The 20,008-nt window shown below is 49.6% G+C and overlaps 1 protein-coding gene across 7 annotated transcripts in view; it reads left to right on the forward strand.

The window, feature by feature from the left end:
* The first annotated feature begins 1,389 nt into the window (after positions 1-1,389).
* Positions 1,390-20,008, forward strand: part of AGBL5 (AGBL carboxypeptidase 5) — a 482,741-nt gene continuing 464,122 nt past the window's right edge. For 5 of the 7 annotated variants that reach the window (XM_078650055.1, XM_078650057.1, XM_078650059.1 and 2 more), the window contains exon 1: positions 1,453-1,561. The gene's annotated coding sequence lies outside the window, so the exon portion shown is untranslated. Of the gene's footprint in view, positions 1,562-20,008 lie in introns of all 7 variants that reach the window. The other 2 variants (XM_078650056.1, XM_078650058.1) reach the window with 2 other exon arrangements.

Here is a 20,008-nt window from a genome sequence, read left to right on the forward strand (position 1 = left end):
TTGCCGTTGTGCACCTGCTAAGCTTGTCATGACCACATATACTAAATGACCACTATAGTGAGGTCCTCTCTAACATTGGGCTCTGATTGTTGCACATTAGATAAGGTCATGCAAGAAATGGGGGTGGTGGAATTGGCAACAATGATGGATGGGATGTTCTGACAATTTTTACAAATGTCCTTGTTTTGGTCATTTATTTTTCGCAAGTTGCATTCTCCAACTCAGACCTTCCGTCCCCTTACACCAGCAGAAATTGGATAAGGGAAGGGTGAAAAGTTGGATTTATTATTGTGCATACACAATATTTACGGACATTAAATATGCGGCACAAGAACGTCTCAAGTGGGTTAGCTGAACCGCTTGCTGCTTTATCTACCTGTGAACATGTAGGTTGACCAAGGCTAGTGAAATAACGGTTAAGACGTGCAAGATAGGTCTGAATGTTTTCAGCATATCCTTTGCAATAGCCCATTTGTTCTCTTTTCTGTGTTTTTGTATACTCAATCATTAGAATGTCAGTCTTTGGTACGACAACCTCTAGCTTTGATGAGCTATACGAAAATTGATTGGGTGTCTGTGCCCGCTGCACTGCTTCTTCGTGAAGGGGAGCTTCCAGAGAAACTATTGGCTGTGGCGACCCTGCCACCATCCTCTCCTTTGAAATGTGGGGACTCTTATCCCTTCCCCCATCTAAGGGGATTGTTTAGGTCAAATTGGAGCATAACTACTTCCAGCCTGTTTTCTCTCAGCTTTAATATTTGATGTGGCTTTACTCTAAGGACTTTCTTAGTGAGGAAAGCCCTGGTTGGTTGGTTGGTTGGTGTCACAGAACATACCTACAGAACGCTGATGCCAAGAGGTGAGATCTCAAGGACAGCAGGATCTGCTCTGATTTGTAGTCTCCATGCTGTGGGATGCAGTCACCTGTGTAGCATTATCTCACTATTAAAGAGACATTAAAAAAAAAATAAATAAAAAAAAAATAAATAAATAAATAAATAAACTTTAATTGGTGGTCCAATAGGATTCCCAGGTATTTATATTGAACTACCTGGGTTAGAGAGGTAGAATGTATCTTCCAGACGAAGTTTTGTTTTTTCTTTCTTGAGCCGCAGAAGCATAGGATGTTTGTTTTTTTTGGGTTTATAATCAGTTGTGCGTTGGAGAGGTACTGCGACAGTTTGGAGATCAAGCGTTATTTTGAGACTAAGTACCCATGGTCTTTACAACAGTCCCAGCTCACACTGAACTACCAGAAAACCTCCTTTAAGATGGCGTTCGTTTTATCTGTTAATCGGTTCTGTGTCATCCCTTTTCTATTTCTATTTTGTCTGTCTTTTCTTATAGCTCACTCGGCAAGGGGCTTCTGCTGCGGACCAATAGCAGCGAGTCTTGTTGAGGGGGCGGCGGCCGGCCGGCGATGAGCCAATGGGAGCGCTCCTCCTTGTTGTCTGGCAGACACGGACGGCTTGGTGAGTTTGTTTAGGTTTCTACCGAGACGGCTGAGGACGAGGAGGCGGGTCAGAGCAGAGCCGAGCTCACCGGGGAGAGGGCGAGACAGGTACCGGCGGGCAGGGGGGAGGGACGACGGCCAAGTGACCACCTGCCGTAACGGGGAGGTCTGCTACCCCTGAGATACCAGTGAAACCCGCCCACCCCGTGTGACAGCCGTATTTGTGCCATGCACTAGGTAGGCGTGTAGCGTTGTCGTGCAGTCAGACGTGTATCCTGCAGCTTGTAATGTCAGGCACTCTTCAGAAGTGAGACATGTGCAACACCCCAGGCATGCATGCCAGCACTCCCTTTTAGGTAGGAAGCCTCTCTTAATTAGCCAAAATGTTCGTTATTTTTTTTATCCTCCTTTTTTTTAAGGTTTTGCATTTCATGCAAGTTAGTAAACAATATATCTTTTCTTCTATATTTCTCTCCTGTGCGTAAAAACCAACGTGTAGTTCAGTATTCATTAGTCTTTATTCAATAATTTATAATCATAAAAGACACATATATAAAAGTGTCATAAAAACCAATAACGTTTAAAACTGTCAGTAAATGCTATAACCATACAACATTTAAAAATTATCCTTATCGAATCCTGGCCACATATGTAAGCTACAATCAATGCATTCTGGTATTCTAAATAGTGTAGTTTGTTCCATAATTTATTTGATTTTGGGCTAGTGCGAGAGTGACTAACCAAGGGTGCCAAAGTTCTTTATTTATGAGGTCCAAGCAGTATTTGTGACATACTGTCTCTGTGCTTTTTCTGCGGATTCCTAATGGTTATTTGGACGCGTGAGGTGCGTGTTCTTACTTTTACTAGCACATGTTTTCTGTCGCATCTTCCACGTATGGATGCTCTGTTGTTGTTGATGAAAACCGTGGAATTCCCTTAGGACTCTGTTGTTGTTGAGTGATGTGTTTTTTTTAGCTCGAACACAGAAGGGAAGGGCACATGTAGACGGAGGTGTTTGACGACTATTGGTCTCCTATGTCGGTTATTGAGAGAAAATATGGTGGGGACCGTCCTTATTTATGCACGGTGGCTGGGAGATCTCTGTGGACTGTGCTGCAGGGATCGGGAAGATTGCTGAATTATTTGGCACTGTGGCTGGTGTTTTGGGCAATGTTGAGGAAGGGTGGGCGTTGCTGGTGGGAGAGTCCTTGCACGGCTTGGTGATTTCCTTGGACGGTAGTCGTGCTTGCTTGTAATTTGTAGATTGATAATTGGGCTTGTTCTGGTTAAAGGCGTACCCAGTGTATCACCTTAGTGCTCGAGGAACATTTAGCATTTGAAAAGAAAAAAAAGGCTTTATTGGGAATGGCCTACACTCCTAATAGCCCTATTATGCTATTTACTCACCTGTAATGAATGGAACAATTACCATCTTTTACCCTGCTAGCCAGACGAACTATACCTCTGTCCATATATTTAAAAAGGTGTACGAAATCTTGGAATTGTTATAAACGCCACACTTTACACGAGTACTTAAGTTAACAAACTGTCTACATTTTAGTTTTCTTTATTTGGTTGAAAATCAACCATAAAAGTACAATAAAAACATCAGGTTAAAACATTTACAACTAGCGTTGCACAGCATGCAAACTGATATAACAGTACAATGCAGTGTGTAAGATAATAAATACAACGTGCATTTAGGGTGCTCACTCAACAGTTACCTGTCGTAAAAAAATCTCAGCTTGGTCTGCTATAGTAACGGGGATATTGGAGCTGCCAAGAAGGTAGTCTGAGTACACAGCATTGCATTAACACAGATACCACAATGTAAACTGCCAATTCATATAAAAACAAGATTTATAACACAATAAATAATTTGCAGGCTCAACAATGAATAGAATATACTTTGTGTGATTACCTAAAATCATTACAAATGCAATGCATATTACTTTTGTGATTAAAACGATTGGTTAGTAAAATAACCTCTAAAAAGAGGTTTTAAAAACAGCTAGTAACTTATACATCCGTCAATCAGTGCAATGTTTTTAGTGCATCTAATGGATAAAGCATAGTGCAAGATTAAACTATAATTGTAATAAATTTGTAATATACGACATCAGGCTTCATAAGTCAGTGCCCTGGTATTAGTACATCTCAACTGTAAGGCTTAATACAGGATCACTAATGGCCATGCTGTATAGTGATGTTAGTGCTCAGCGACAGTAGGCTTGTAGTCCAAGTATTATTATGCTGTTATTTTTTGTTCTTGCGCATAAAGTCTTTCCAGCTACGGCAAAGAACTTCCCGGCACGTGCGAGCTCCATTGGTACTGTCATGGTATATATGAATGTTAAAGCCTCCTTGCTGTACTTACTTTGTTTTGGATGAACATTGTTCTTAAGTATAGGCGCCTTGGGCTTACCAAGTCTGGACAGCAACAGATGACATGCTCTGCAGATTCTGTGTGATATTGACATAAGCGACATCCTCTGTTTCCAGCTGGTGTAGTTTTCCAATGTGCCCTGTTGACCTGTATTGGTAAAGTTAGAAGCCTGGTCTTCAGAACGTTTTGAAGAGCTTCTCTGCCCAGACCGGCTTTCAGGAATGGTTGGCATAGAGTGACTTCGTGTGAATGGACAAGGCCCTCTGCGCCACGGATGGCTCTGATCCTTTCGATGTCCTGGTTCCTTGAAATTATCTTTCCCTGTTTTTTTATCAGGTTCTTTAAGCTGGCCATTGGCAGTTGAATGACCGTTGTGAGCTCAGCTGTCAGGCACAGTTTACTATTAGCTGACACAAGGTACCTTGCCCATCGACTAGTATTGTTTGTGAAGACTATTTGGAGTGCTTTCCTCAAGGTACCTGGGCTTGCCTTAATCACATGATGATACAATTTCACTATATCTTTTTTACATTCTATGTCCATTGCTGTTAGATTAAACTCGAGTCGCATCAGTGCACGCCTTGTCGAGAGTGGTAACCTAAAAACCTGTCTGAAGGCCATAATGTGCAAATGCTCCAATTTATCGGACAATAAGCCCGGGAAAGCCAGATGGCTAAAGCTTATTGTTGGAACTAGCTTGGCTTGTATTACTCTTCGAATGCCCTCTGTTGAATGGGTCACAAGCTTCTGGTGTAATTTGCATAGGGCGTGTGTGACCGTGACCGCTTTTGCCTCCAATGTTTTGGCCTGTAGTGTTGTTCTGCCAGTATCTGAGAATTGTTCTCCCAGGTAGGTATACTTGTTTGCGGTGGCAATTCTTAATGATCCGATATGCCAGCCCAGCAGGGATTTTTTCGGTTTATGTCCAAAAACCAATACCTTAGTTTTAGTTGCATTGGTTTGGAGTTTGTTTTCCATATAATAGAGACTTAATGTCTCCAAAGCCCTTTTCATACCTATTCTGGTTTGGTCCAAAATGACTAGGCCGTCCGCGTATTGCATGATAGGTAATCTAAGGTAATCCAATTTGGGTGGGAAGATGTTGGTTTTTAAAAGTGCAACTCCCAGGTCCACAGTATATAAGTTGAACAATGTTGGTGTGATCACACAGCCCTGTTTTAGCCCTTTGTTTGTGTAGCTCTTGGCAGTTGCATTTGCTTGTGTGAGCTTAGTGCCGGAGTGGAGAGGCTTGATTGCCGCCAGGAGTTTCCTCGGTATGCCCCACTTTGCAAGTTTTGTCCAGAATATGTTGCGATCGATACCATCAAAAGCAGCACTATAGTCGATGAAGCAGGCGTATAGGGGTGGGGTTGCGCCCTCTTTGGCCTTAGTTGCCAGGTATGATAATGCAGTGGCATTGTCCATTGTTGATGAGTTCATCCGAAATCCTGTCTGGTATTGTGGTATTATTTGGCTGGCTGTTATCCATGCATCTAGCTCTTTTAGGAGCACTTTTGCATATGCCTTCCCGTCAACGTCTAGTAGAGCAAATAATCTGTAATTCTCCGGCTGTGAAGCGTTTCCTTTCTAATAGATCGGTTGCAGGATGGAGCCTTTCCACGAGTCTGGTACACCTGAAGTGTCGTAGCAGTGATTGAATAGACAATGCATATGGGGTTCCCAGAAGACCCGATCTTCATTAAAGACACTTCCCGGTAGCCCATTAGGACCTGGAGCCCCATCCTTCCTTATACCTTTCACTGTGATCAAATAGTCTTTTTTGTTGGGGACGAGATCCTCCTTCTCATGTCCTTCTGGATGATAGCCTTCAGCCTCCGCAGTTTTTGTCCTGGATTTGTCCTGATCGACAAATATGTAACTTCCACCATTGAGACTATTGACATAACTCCAAAATTCCCTGCTCTTTTCTGAGAGCAAGGAATGCATAGATGCGTTTCCATTTGTCGTCTGTGATGCTTTGTGTCAACTGCCAGACAAAAGGGCTGTTTGGAAGAAGTCATCAATATTTCCTTCAGGTTTTTTGAACGTGTAAAAGCAAAAATAGGTTTGTGATCAAATATTCAGTGAAAATCTGCTTCATTCTGCAATAATTCCTAATGGCAATGTATCTACAAGGGAGAAAAGTGGGTTAAATCTAGCTTTAGGAAACACAGGAGGGGGCGTGGGGGGGGGATTAGTCCAAGTTGAGGAAACCTGCCAAATAGAGAGTACCAGATAGTTCAAACCACGCTAGGGATGGAACCATATCTGGAGATTGCGCCCAATGCCTGGGATAGGCTGTAACTGAGTACATTTAGCTTTGGTCAAATTAGGAGTCCGCTCTCATTTCCCTTGGGCCAGTCTGACCTAAAATGATTCTCATCTGCCACTGTGATGAGCATTCCCTGCAAACATTGGCCAATTTTGCATTTTTTCTGTAGGTTTTATTGAAGTTATACCAAAAGGTTTGTTATCCTGCTTCTTAGAGGCACCTTGGTGACCAGACATATCTCAGCACTTTAATATCTGCAGATGCTTCTCACACCAGAGGTATGTGTAGGTGTTGTCACTTTTCTTAAATTTGCCCTCCAGCGCAGGCAAACATTGCTGAGCCTGCAAATCAACCTTACCCAGGCCTCAAATCAACCTTAGCGAACAAGGAAGCCATGAATCTACTCAAAACAGGAGATATATTATGCTTACAGGAAACATGGACGGTATCACCAACCCCCATCAAAGGCTTCCAGGCAATACATACCTTAGTCGGTAAGAAAAACATATTTGGAAGACCTATCGGTGGGGTATCTATGTAAAATTGAACCTACAAGTACAAACTGAAGAATGGCCCACAAACTCACACGATATCCAGATCGTCATCATAAAGGTAATAATGCTAGAGGGAATTCCAACTACAATTGCAGTAATTATTCTATACATTAATCCAAATAATACAGTAAAAACAGCAAACACAAGGATGGTCTGAGAATATATTTATGAAAACCCAGGCCATGAATGCATTATTACCGGGGATTTCAACATGAGAGACCTGTACCTCCCGGATCGACGCCAAGGAGATAAAGGCCAAAACATCATGGAAGCCTGCATCAATGAATTTAACCTGGAGTCCGTAAATCAAGTGGGGCAGCCAAATATGAAACTACAACCAACTTTCAAAAATATCTCCATGCTGGACTACATCTTTTTGAGCCAGTTCTTACTGAGGAGGTGTGAAGAATACAAGGTGACTCACACTACCGCGAGTGACCACCATTCATTATCTATCCTTGTCAATATAAGTACAATGATGCACCTTGAGCACTTCACTGTGGGGAAAAAAGCTTCATACACACACTGACACCGCATCGATAAAACGCATAAAATGGGTTCCTATAAGCCAAGTGAGATACAACACTTGGAAACAGGCCATATGTATAACCAGCCTACAGATTAACTGCTCGGAAATCATTTTATCATTATCTAACGCAAGACCACAGGAAGACCGCACACAGAGAAAACGTAGCAGCAACGGGCCAGTGTTAGAAAGGCGCCCCCGGGGGAGGCAGAAGATGTCTGACTGACCACCCCTAGGTCCACCTCTCCTTCGAGAAGTAGCCGAGCGTTACCGAGAGGCCTCCTGGGTGAGGGTCCTCTCCTAGGATCGTACAGCAGAATAATCACCACACTACAAACGGCCACCACACAAGAGATCAAGTTCTTAAGCTTTTATAAGTAATCAAGGTTGCTGGTTCTTGGCAGTAAATACAGATGGATCGACGGATCCGTAAAGTCTCGGAAAGGGGGGTAGGTAGCGGGACAGTCTAGTTCTGGGCGGAGGAAGGGATACCCTACGCACAGCTCTCAATCCTCGAGCTGGGGGGTTCCGAGGGTTCTAGCCGCGGCAGCGCCAGCAGGCTTTCAGATGGTTCAGCAAGGTAGGCCGCGGCAGCGCCAGCAGGCTCTCAGATAGTTCAGCAAGGTAGGCCGCGGCAGCGCCAGCAGGCTCTCAGATGGTTCAGCAAGGTAGGCCGCGGCAGCGCCAGCAGGCTCTCAGATGGTTCAGGTTACCGGAGATGAGTTCGTCTGGTGTCGGCCGTGACAGCGTCAGCAGGGCTTCCAGTCCAGGATACAACTGACGTCCTAATCCAGGGCTGGCCCAGATATAGGTCTGGAGTCCTTTGATGTCCGGACCCTCGCGCCTGGGGGTCAGAAGGGCCGGGATGATGGTGTCCAGACACCCAGCAGGGGGGTGGAGCCAGCGCCCAGGGAGGCCGGAGGGCGATCGAAACCAGGCGTCCGGGGACGGCTGGAGGGCCATCGAAACACCCTTTTCTCCGGGATCTGTCGAGTGGCCACTCGACCATCTGGGTGGATCTTGGTGCCTCGATGTCTGGGCTTCGCTGGGGCCTGGGCCGGAGCAGAGGCCACGTGGTCGTGACGTGGTGGGCCCAAGATGGAGTCGGGCGCGGCCTCATGCTTAGGTCGTGAGGGGCCCACGATGGGGCCAGGTCGGTAGTGGGGGTCCGGGATGGTGGCCGTACCAGCAATGTTGGGGCGTGCAGTGTCGGGCAAAAGGGCTGCCCAATGCTGGGGGGAGGGCCGATGTCGTTCTGGGCTCGCCATGCGGAAGGAGTAGGACCACGCCATGAGGCCGGGTCCAACACGCGTCCCCCCCAGCTGAAGGCAGGGGAGAGTCACCCATCTTCTTGGGGATTCTCCTCGCCGAGGCGGAAGAATCGGGACAGGCCGTCAGCATTGGCGTGGTCGTTGCCGGGGCGATGCTCCACAGTGAAGTCCATCCCCTGCAGCGAAATGGACCAACGCAGCAGTTTCGGGTTTTCTCTCCGCATCTGCATCAACCACCGCAGGGGCCGGTGGTCGGTCTGTACTCGGAAGGGGGTGCCGAAGAGGTAGGGCCGGAGCTTCTTGAGGGCCCACACCACGGCGAAGGCTTCCCTCTCGATGGTGCTCCATCGCTGCTCTCGTGCCAGTAGGCGTCGGCTGATGAAGGCCACCGGCTGGTCGATGCCTTCGGAGTTAACTTGGGACAGGACTGCCCCGATGCCGTGCTCTGAGGCGTCGGTTTGGACCACAAACTCTCTGCTGTAGTCGGGGGCCTGGAGCACAGGGGCGGTGCACATGGCAGTCTTCAGAGTTTCAAAGGCTGCCTGGCACTCGGGGGTCCAGTGCACCTTCTGTGGTAGTTTCTTTTGAGGTCAGTTCTGTGAGGGGCCCCACAATGCTCCCGTAGTTCTTTATGAATCGCCGATAATATCCGGTGAGCCCCAGGAAGGCGCGGACGGCGGTTTGGGTGACCGGGGGCTCCCAGGCCCGGATGGTGTCTATCTTTGGTTGGAGGGGAGCCACTTGGCCGCTCCCCACTTGGTGTCCCAGATAGGCCAAGGGTCCGTGACCTATCTGGCACTTACTGGCTTTGATGGTGAGTCCGGCCCGCCGAAGGGCCGTCCTGACTGTCCAGAGGTGGGTCAGGTGCTCATCCCAGTGGAGGCTGTACACTGCAATGTCGTCGAGATAGGCGGCGCTGTACTCCTCTAGACCGGCCAGCACTTGGTTTACTAGTCTCTGGAAGGTTGCGGGTGCGTTCTTCATGCCGAAGGGCATCACTTTGAAGTGATAGTGGCCATCTGGTGTCGAGAAGACCGATCGCTCCTGTGCACCAGGGGTAAGGCCAATCTGCCAATACCCCGCCGTGAGATCGAAGGTGCTGAGATATTTGGCGGCCCCTAGGCGATCGATCAATTCATCCGCCCTGGGGATGGGATGGGCGTCGGTCCTGGTGACGGCATTCAGTCCCCTGTAGTCAACACAGAACCGGAGCTCCGGAGCGGCCCCGGGGGGGGCGGCTTTAGGGACCAGGACAACGGGACTGGCCCAGGGACTGTTGGAGGGTTCGACTACCCCCAGAGCTAACATCTTGGCCACTTCGGATTGGATGCAGGCCCGGACCCGGTCGGGCACTCGAAAAGCTCGGTGTTTTACAGGCGGGCTGTCTCCTGTGTCTACATCGTGGACACACCACCGGGTGACCCCCGGAGTGAGGGAAAACAGATCCGCAAACTGCCCCAGCAGCTTCCGGCAGTCCTGTTGCTGCTCTGGGGTCAGGGAAGAGGAGAGCGTGACCCCTTCGACGGAGCCGTCTTTCTCGGTGGTGCTGAGGAGATCCGGTAGGGGTTCGGAGTCGTCCTCAGCTCCGTCATCGGTCGCTAGCAGCAGGCTCAGTTCAGTGCGTGCAAAGTGGGGCTTGAGCCGGTTAGCGTGCAGAACCCGAAGGGGGTTCCGGGGGGACTCCATGTCCACCAGATAGGTGACTGGGCTCTTGCGCTCCACCACTTTGAAGGGCCCCGTCCATTTGTCCTGGAGGGCACAAGGTTCGACCGGGGACATGACCCAGACCTGCTGGCCCGGCTCAAATTCGATGGACGAGGCGTTCTGGTCATACCAGCGTTTCATCTCCTCCTGACTAGCCTCCAGGTTGGCCTCGGCAAGTTCCCGGAACTTCCGAGTCTGATTGCGGAGGGTCAGGAGGTACCGGTAGACATCGGGTGGGGCCTCTCGAACTGCTGTCTCCCAGCCTTCCTTGACCAGACTGAGGGGGCCTCTGACCGGGTGTCCGTACAAGAGTTCAAAGGGGCTGAACCCCAGGGACTTCTGGGGTACCTCTCGGTAGGCGAACAGGAGGCAAGGTAGCAGGACATCCCATTTGCACCGGAGTGGTTCTTCTAAGCCCTTGATCATCCCCTTCAATGTTCTGTTAAATCGTTCCACTAATCCATTTCCTTGGGGATGGTATGGGGTGGTGAATTTATAGGCGACCCCGCACTGTTGCCATAGGGACCGCATATGCTTCGAGATAAAGTTGGAGCCTCGATCACTCACGACTTCTCGGGGAAGCCGACTCGGGAGAAGATGCTCATGAGGGCTCGGCCCACCACGGGGGCTGTGATGGTTCGGAGGGGAATGGCTTCGGGATAGCGGGTAGCATGGTCAACCAGGACGAGGATGAAGCGGTGCCCCTGCGAGGTTCGAGGGTCCAGGGGCCCTACGATGTCTATCCCCACTCGCTCAAAGGGGGTAGTCACCACGGGGAATGACTGGAGCGGGGCTTTGACTTTCCCCCCGCTCTTCCCGCTGGCTTGACAGGTCGGGCAGGTCCTGCAGTGGTTAAGCACATCGGTGCGCATTTTTGGCCAGAAGAAATGGGTTACCAGGCGGCTGTAAGTTTTGTCCTGCCCCAGGTGCCCGGCGAGGGGCACATCATGTGCTAAGTTCAGGAGGAAGTCCCTGAATCGGAGGGGTACGACCAGTACCCGGCCGGTCCCTAGTTCAGCAATCTTTTGCTCACTGTAGAGAAGGTTGTTGTCCCAATAGATCCAGTGGGACCCCGCGGGGTCTCCAGCTGCTTGGGTAGCGGCTTGCTGTCGAATCCCTTCGAGGGAGGGGCAGGTTTTCTGTTCCTGCCGGAACTGTTCGCGGGTGGGGCCACCTTCTTGGCGCCATTGGGCGAGTTCTGGGAGGTGGTCGAGCTCGGCGAGATCTTCTTGGTCGGGCCCTTGGGGGCCGTGTTCGGGGTCGGCGTCCTCGGGGACGACGGGCGGCGGAGGGGCGGGCCACTCCGGCTCCTCGGGGGGAGCTTCCCCCGCTGGGGTGGAGGCTCGGGCGGTCATGGAGCGGGTGGTCGCACAGACCCACTCGGGGAAGGCCTAGCATCCCCAGGTGCTCTCTCCGTTCGACGTTAGCCCAGGGGGAACTTTCTAGGTCGTTCCCAAGGAGACAGTCCACGGGGGCATCGTCGCGGACAGTCACTTTCAGCACGCCCGACACTCCCCCCCCACTCGAAGGGGATGCGGGCCATCTGGCACAAAGTCTCTGAGTTATCTGCGGACCGGACTGGACACAGGACGTTAGGAAGGATCTGTTCCGGGGTCACCAGATGGCAGCGGACCGCTGTCACGCTGGCCCCAGTGTCACGGAGGGCTTCAGTCCGGCGTCCATTGATGGTGACCCACTGGCGGTATTTCTGGGTGTTGCCGGGGATCGGGCCTCGGGGGATCAGGTCGTGAGTACCCAGGCATGCTAAGGTCATGGCGGCGGGCTCCCACTCGGCTTGCTCGGGGTTGTCGTCCTCCTCCTCACTCCTTTCTTCACCCAGGGCAGCGGCTGCGATCTGGCGGGTCGGGGGACCGGTGGTGCCGGGTCGCTGATTCATTGGGCAGATGACCCAGTCGCTGACATCTGTGGCACGTCACGTTCGGGCGGGCCCCCGGTCTGGCTGGGGGGCCCCCTCTCTGGCCCAGGGATGGCGACGTGGAGGTGGGGGAGGACCCCTGGGGGACGTCTCGACCCCGGCTCTGGCCTACTCCGCCGCCTCGTGGGCGGTGGTTCCCCGGGGATCCCCGGCCGTAGTCTCCCAGTGGACTCCGGGGAACTCGGGTGCTCACCCATCTATCCGCCTCGACAGCGAGTTTTCGTGGCTCAGTCAATTTGCTGTCGAGGAGGTGTTGCCGGAGTTCGATGAAGCAATTATTGGACAGATGTTCCCATAGAATGAGGTCGATCAACTGCTGGAAGGTGGTGACCTGGCAGCCTCTGACCCACCCCTCGAAGGCTCTGCTGTAAAAGTTCACGTACTCCACCCACGTGGTACCGGGGATTTTCTTGCAGTCTCTGAATTGCTGCCGGTACATCTCGGGGGTGAGCCCATAGCGAGTGAGGAGGGCGGTCTTCATGTGCTCGTACGAGGTCATCTCGGTATCAGGGAGCTCCAGCAGGGCGTCCCTCCCTTCGTTGATAAACTTCCCCCACAGGCCGGCGCCCCAGTCCTTGAGGGGTACTCGATGGGCGGCCATGGCGACCTCGTAGGCTTTGAACCACTGTTGGATGTCGTCGTTCTTATAGTACTCTTTGACGACATCCTTGGGTATGTGCACCTTCGTGTCCACCGGCGGGGGTGAGGTCTTACCCCCGGCGATGGCAGACTCGTTTGCCTTGGCTTTAAGTTCCATTTCTTTGAGGACGCGCTCGAGCATGAGTTTTTCTCCTCGAGGGCTAACTTCCTTTCTGCCAGTTGGATTTCTCCTTCTTGTCTGAGTCGAGCAAGATCCAACTCGTGGAGCCGGTTCCTCTCTCGTTCTCGGGCGTCTTCGTGGGAGAGGCCCGTGTCTGGGTTTGCGGGTCTCCCTCCCGCCGGGTTCGTCTCTGCCTCCGGGCCTCCGTTCGGGCCCGGGTTATCTTCACTCGGGGGTGGCGCCTCGCCGGCGTCCACCCAGGCCTGTAGGGCCGATTTAAAGTCTTCTTTGGTGCTTAAGCCAGTGGTAGCGATGCCTAGGTCTTTGCAGAATTGCTTTAGCTCCTTGTGACTGTAGTCTTCCATTTTCTCTTTCTGGAATTCTGTGCTCATGGTCGTAGTGGGTTTTTCTTGGTAGTGAGTGAATCACTCTCTGTACGATCTGCGTGGGCTCGGATCCCGGCGCTTGCCACCAATGTTAGAAAGGCGACCCCGGGGGAGGCAGAAGATGTCTGACTGACCACCCCTAGGTCCACCTCTCCTTCGAGAAGTAGCCGAGCGTTACCGAGAGGCCTCCTGGGTGAAGGTCCTCTCCTAGGATCGTACAGCAGAATAATCACCACACTACAAACGGCCACCACACAAGAGATCAAGTTCTTAAGCTTTTATAAGTAATCAAGGTTGCTGGTTCTTGGCAGTAAATACAGATGGATCGACGGATCCGTAAAGTCTCGGAAAGGGGGGTAGGTAGCGGGACAGTCTAGTTCTGGGCGGAGGAAGGGATACCCTACGCACAGCTCTCAATCCTCGAGCTGGGGGGTTCCGAGGGTTCTAGCCGCGGCAGCGCCAGCAGGCTTTCAGATGGTTCAGCAAGGTAAGCCGCGGCAGCGCCAGCAGGCTCTCAGATGGTTCAGCAAGGTAGGCCGCGGCAGCGCCAGCAGGCTCTCAGATGGTTCAGCAAGGTAGGCCGCGGCAGCGCCAGCAGGCTCTCAGATGGTTCAGGTTACCGGAGATGAGTTCGTCTGGTGTCGGCCGTGACAGCGTCAGCAGGGCTTCCAGTCCAGGATACAACTGACGTCCTAATCCAGGGCTGGCCCAGATATAGGACTGGAGTCCTTTGATGTCCGGACCCTCGCGCCTGGGGGTCAGTAGGGCCGGGATGATGGTGTCCAGACACCCAGCTGGGGGGTGGAGCCAGCGCCCAGGGAGGCCGGAGGGCGATCGAAACCAGGCGTCCGGGGACGGCTGGAGGGCCATCGAAACACTCTTTTCTCCGGGATCTGTCGAGTGGCCACTCGACCACCTGGGTGGATCTTGGTGCCTCGATGTCTGGGCTTCGCTGGGGCCTGGGCCGGAGCAGAGGCCACGTGGCCGTGACGTGGTGGGCCCAAGATGGAGTCGGGCGCGGCCTCATGCTTAGGTCGTGAGGGGCCCACGATGGGGCCAGGTCGGTAGTGGGGGTCCGGGATGGTGGCCGTACCAGCAATGTTGGGGCGTGCAGTGTCGGGCAAAAGGGCTGCCCAATGCTGGGGGGAGGGCCGATGTCGTTCTGGGCTCGCCATGCGGAAGGAGTAGGACCACGCCATGAGGCCGGGTCCAACAGCCAGCCAACCTTGCTGACTTTAAAGAATTCAAAGATAGTAAAAAGCAGTGTTGTTTGGCGGAGCAACAGCATAGGAGCGAAAAATGCTCACGGACAGAATCACTTTTGAAAACAGCCAGAAGATCGCTTAAAAATCGGATCATGGACTAAAGGGGTCACTTTCATTTTTACAGCTTGTCTGATCTATTCTATCATATCTGGCACTACTGTGGTCTACTGTGTAGCCAAAATATATGGAGGTGTACATGTCAAAGGTTCTTTTTCAATATGTCCTTGTCGCAATGGGGCGTCTGCTTTGACATGACTGGCTCCCAGTTGACGATATAAGCAAATCACAATATAATGGTGACCATCTAGCACGCCAGGCATTGACACACTTTTTAGGGAACTTTATTTCTTATGCTCTGTCCATACTGTAACAGAGAACTCTGGGACTTCTAAGTAATGTTGGCAATAAGCTATAAGTTGTACTCCATTCATTTTGGGACGTCCTTTGAGGTAGAATGGCTCCAATGGAGTGAAACTGAAGGATGCAGTTTTTACACAAAATGCTAGTGCGCAGTCTGGATGGTGAAAGATTGGAGCAGTTGCGAAGGCAGTCTTGATGTATTGGAATGCATTGTCATATTCTTTCCCGCATAAAAAAGATGACCCTTTTTGTTACTGGTCAATTTACTACATGAAAAGGTTTCCTTTATTTCTTATTTCAAACCTTTATAAAATGTTGCTGCTGCTGTTTCGTTGGTTATTTGTGCCTATGACCCGAGTTGTCGGAATACGCTTTCTTTGTCACAAAGCCAATAATCAATGGAATGGGCAATTTGACTTCTAGTGTAACTATTTCTATGAGACCACTTGTACTTTTTTTATTTAAACACCAGATGAGTGTCAAAATGTATATTTATGCAGATGACACGCAGCAGTCAAACTCCCTGCTTCCTGATTGTATGCAGTTAATTAGTTGCCTTCAAAATCTTGAAGTTAAAAGCCAGCAAAATGGAGACCCCCTCCAAAAATAACAAGCATTGGAAATGCAATAGGTCTCGCAATAGAAAAGTTTGAGCTTTTGATGTGGAAAATGTTTTTTTTGTGCAAAATATAAAAGTATTAATTACGTTTTTACAAATGGCAATAGATATAAAATTATCACATGTTACATGTATAGCATTAGTAAAGGTACAATATATAGTTTTCTCCTGTTTTATATGTATTGACCTGACAAATAAAAATGTTTTAACATGAACAGAAGTGATAACCTTTAACATATTGTTCTGACATTTGTAATAAAGTTTGAAACATTGCTAGAAAATAATTGAACCAGTTGTTGTTGAATTGTTGCACAGATTGATGGTGTTGTGGCGCTGAGTGATGTTGTTTTGGCTACAAGTAATGCTGTGGCGTTTAGTGATGCTGTTGTTGCGCATAGTGATGTGTGATGCCTCTGAGTGATGCAGTGGTGGTGCTGAGTGATGCTATGTTGATGCAATATATAGAGTTTGTGTGATAGATAGAGGGAGGATGTTAAATAGAGGGAGGGCGATAGAGGGTGGACGGTAGAGGGAGGGCGATAGAGGGATGGCAATAGAGGGAGGGAGGGTGATAGAGTGATGCAGAAACCTCTTGGCACCAGAGGAGGCCTAGCGAGCACCAAAGCAGAACTTACAGCCTGCTTCAACAACCACGTTTTCAGGTAGTTTCTAAACTTCACACTTCCATACAGGCAGAGAAACAAAACAATTCAGAAATAAATGATTCAATGGATGTCTGATTTCTGTGAGTTACGAGATGCACTCAGGCCTGCAGCCACGGTCCTCGAGGCAAAGGGGAGACGTGAAAATGCATAGATAGTATGCAGCATCTCGAATAGCGCTTCAAATCCCCGTATGGGGTAGTAAGCGCCACATAAATCCAAGTAGCTCGTGGCCGGCAGTGCCGCCCCAGCCCTCCTGTCTTCCAGCAGAGCTCTGACTTGCCCTGCAGTTGGTTTTCAGGCTCTCGGCGGTTCCTCCTGCAAGCTCTGAGAATCCTGTCCGGGGGAGCGTGGGGGCGGGATGGCTGCATTGCTCGGGGGGGGGGGTGATGAGGGGCGTTGGGAACAGATTAATTCCAAAATGTAAATGGGCGCAGCAGGGAATCAAAGCGGCCTAGTCAGTGCCAGAATGTGCACTTCTCCCCACCCCGTCCGGCTGCTTTGATGGCGGCGCATCCCGGGCTCTCGTGATTAATGGGGTAATAGAGGAAGTCATGGGACAATCTCTCGGGAGGAAAAAAAGTGACTTATCTCAAGCGAGAACTTTGCCTCTCGGACAATAAACAACATTATTCCCCAAATACCAACAGATCTGGCGTATAAATAAAACCCTGTGTTGCATAAAATATACAGCAAGGCCAAATTAGCCATGGAATAAAAATGAAAGAGACTTTCAGGATCGCTCGGTGGTTAAAACAACCCACTGGGGCACAAAGGGGGCGCCCGGCCTATTCTAATGGCTTGACAAGGATGCCCTTTGTAAATGGAAAACTCGATAGATTGTTCCTGGACTTATGCGCGGCACTGCTCAATGTATGCCTGCTCGCGCGGCGTCAATTTACAAGCATGCCGAGTATGCAGGAAATGCCACCCCCGCTCTGTCTGCAGTGCACCGAAGTATGCAAAAGGCGACCCGAAGCGCTAAAAAATACGCACAAACTAAACTGATTTGTGCATTGGTGGTGGACAATAGTGCCTCCCTTCCACATCAACATATTTTCAAAACTAGATGTGCTGGTTTGAAAACGACAAACAATGTAAACAAATACAGATCTGGCAGCTAGTGTGAAAACTGCAAACAATATGTTTGGTGAAGTTCATTATTGAGAACCTGATTGGACAAACTGATTGGCAGTGCTTAATTTGTAGGCAAATCAGTGCCAGGGCTCTCGACAGGGGGGCACTGCAAAAGGAGCGGCTAGTGAGGGAGAGCAGTGGGAGGAAAGAGTACAACATGGGAGAGGATGGTGAGAAAGGGGGGGTTGCATAGAAGGAGGCTAGCGAGGAGGGGGTGAGCGCTGGGGAAAGGAGGAGGCTGGTAGAGAGGACACTGGGGGGGCAGAGGCTCGTGACAGAGCATGGGGAAAGAGAGGAGGCATTTCAAGCAGCTCGAGTGAGAGGGCGGGGGTAGCGTTATTAAAGACAAGCCCGGAGTTGTGTTTAAACAAAAAAAAAACGAGACACTGCCTGCCGGCCGTGAAAGTGAAAATACGACCGGCCGGCCGTGAATAATTAGGGGAGGAGAAATCCTTTGAAGAGCTGCTGGCGGCACCAAGCTGGGGAACAGATGGCTGGCGATTTGATGCTGTGCACGCGCATTTTAACTCATTGCGCTTGCGCATTGACCTAAAAGCGCACGTGCACTGCATCAAATCTCCACTTTGGTTAAACTCTGGATAAGCCCCTTTATCTCTCGCCAGCTCGAATGCGCAAGCGCATCGGCAGGCGAGACCTAAAAAAGAATGGAGCTTTTATGGCCCAGTGTACGATGAACATCTCTGGTCGCGCAGCACAAGTTCAAAATTCGGGCATCCAAATTGATGCTAATATCGAACTTCAATGCTATATCTTAGAAGTTTATTAAAACTCGTTTTTTTCCATTTGAAATTCCAGAAGAAGATTAGCCCATCTCTAGACAAAGAAATAAGGGTATCCGTGGTTATCCCCTTAGTCCAACTGGTCTGAGGTAACGCTATATTTTTAAATGCCCCAAAGATTTCATTACCTGCATGCAACTTGCCAAAATGCATCGGCCCATTTATTGTTTAATCTCAGAAACTTTACTAGTATCTCTCCTGCACCTTAAAGCCTTACATTGACTACAAGTGAATAACCGAATCATCATTGTGGCAAATCTGTCTCCACCCAAAAAAAAATAAAGTTTTTGAGAAAAAAGATAGTTGTAGTACACTCCAGACAACTGCGTTTTGACTAAATATTTGCTTCTATTCAAGGGTGTAGCTTAATAAATGTATTCTGTAGTAAATGGTTGGGTGCATTAATTCTGGTATGGTGAGTTGTTTGTCAGATTTCACTTGGGATATTTACATGCATACAAAAACACGCACACTGTTGTCTCTGTTTTAAAGGTCTTAAAAAAGTCTATTTTACAAAATACTGAGTTATAGGTACCCCTCACGATCTGCACTCCTCTCCCTTCCAACTGATCCTTAACCCCTCCTATGCTCATGACGAGCTCAGCTCGTGATGAGCCACGGTGGCCGTGTGCTCATGACTAGCTCAGCTCGTCATAAGGGCCGCAACGCTCGCACGCGGGGCTAATTCCCCCGCTGTGCTGAATGTTCTACAGAAATGGGTGTGGCCGTGACGAGCTCAGCTCGTCATGAGCACACGGCCACCGTGGCTCATGACGTGCTGAGCTCGTCATGAGCACAGGGGTGCTGTGCACGCCCCGCCCCCCGGCACAGCGGGGGAATTAGCCCCGCAGGCAAGGGGTTAAGGCCCCCCTCCTGCTTTCCTTCTCGTATAATGTATTTTAACCCGCGTGATTGTTGGGAAATCCTAAGCTCACACCCCCTCCACCCAATCTTATCTCTCTGCACCAATGATGTGCATGCAGCAATCTTCTGACTGGGCTCCAGTTATTCTTCATTAACTGCTTTTCTCTTTTTTTTCTTTTTAATACGCTACGGGCACCGTACTTGGCACCTATTAACTCTCGCAATAACCTGTGTAGTCGTACTTAAGCTGCTTGTTTGGAATATTACGCGTAACGCGCTGGAAATCACAACACAGAGGGCGCACCACTTTTATACCTCGAGGAACTTTTTTTGCAATTTTTATTAAGCGCAAACTAGCATAGGTACATTATGTGACTTTTCCAGAATCACAAGGTTTTGAGCGAAGCCGGAATTTCTTATTAAACATCCTGCTAACTAACACTCGCCCTCCCTTCCTCCCACCCTGATTTACTGCCTATGATTGCTTGTAACATCCTATGTAGAGGTCCTCGATGCACTCATTGATTTACCACAAACTTTGATGGTTTTAATTGCTAATGTAATGGATAATGTGCTGCATGGCTAAACACTTATAAGGTCCCAAAGGCGAGACCAAGTGGATATGCTAATGCTTGTTTAAAGGTGGAAATCAAGAAACACTGTGGTGCGGCTCATTCAAATGCATTGCACAGATCGTACTCAAGCAAATAGGGGTACAGCATCGACCCTCTACAGTTACTTATGCCAGGAGGGACAGACGAAGAGTCTGTTTTAAATATATGTAGTTCTGAACCTTGTGACACTTCCACCTCAAATCCAAGTTTTGTTTTCAAGTCCCCTGCAAGGATGATATTCATGCCAGTTTTTGAGTAGCTAAGACAATGCTCAAGGTCACCAGTAAAATCAATAAGGGATGCAAAATTGGGATTATTATTGGAAAAATTGTCGTAAAAAAATGTAATGAGGACAAAACTTTGTTTTATACCACTTGTCTTGAAACGCCTGAATTAGCCTGTTATTCGTTAGGATGGGCAATATAATGCAATCATGGAT

Source organism: Lissotriton helveticus, chromosome 6 (assembly GCF_964261635.1).
Source record: "Lissotriton helveticus chromosome 6, aLisHel1.1, whole genome shotgun sequence".
Classification (NCBI taxonomy): Eukaryota; Metazoa; Chordata; class Amphibia; order Caudata; family Salamandridae; genus Lissotriton; species Lissotriton helveticus.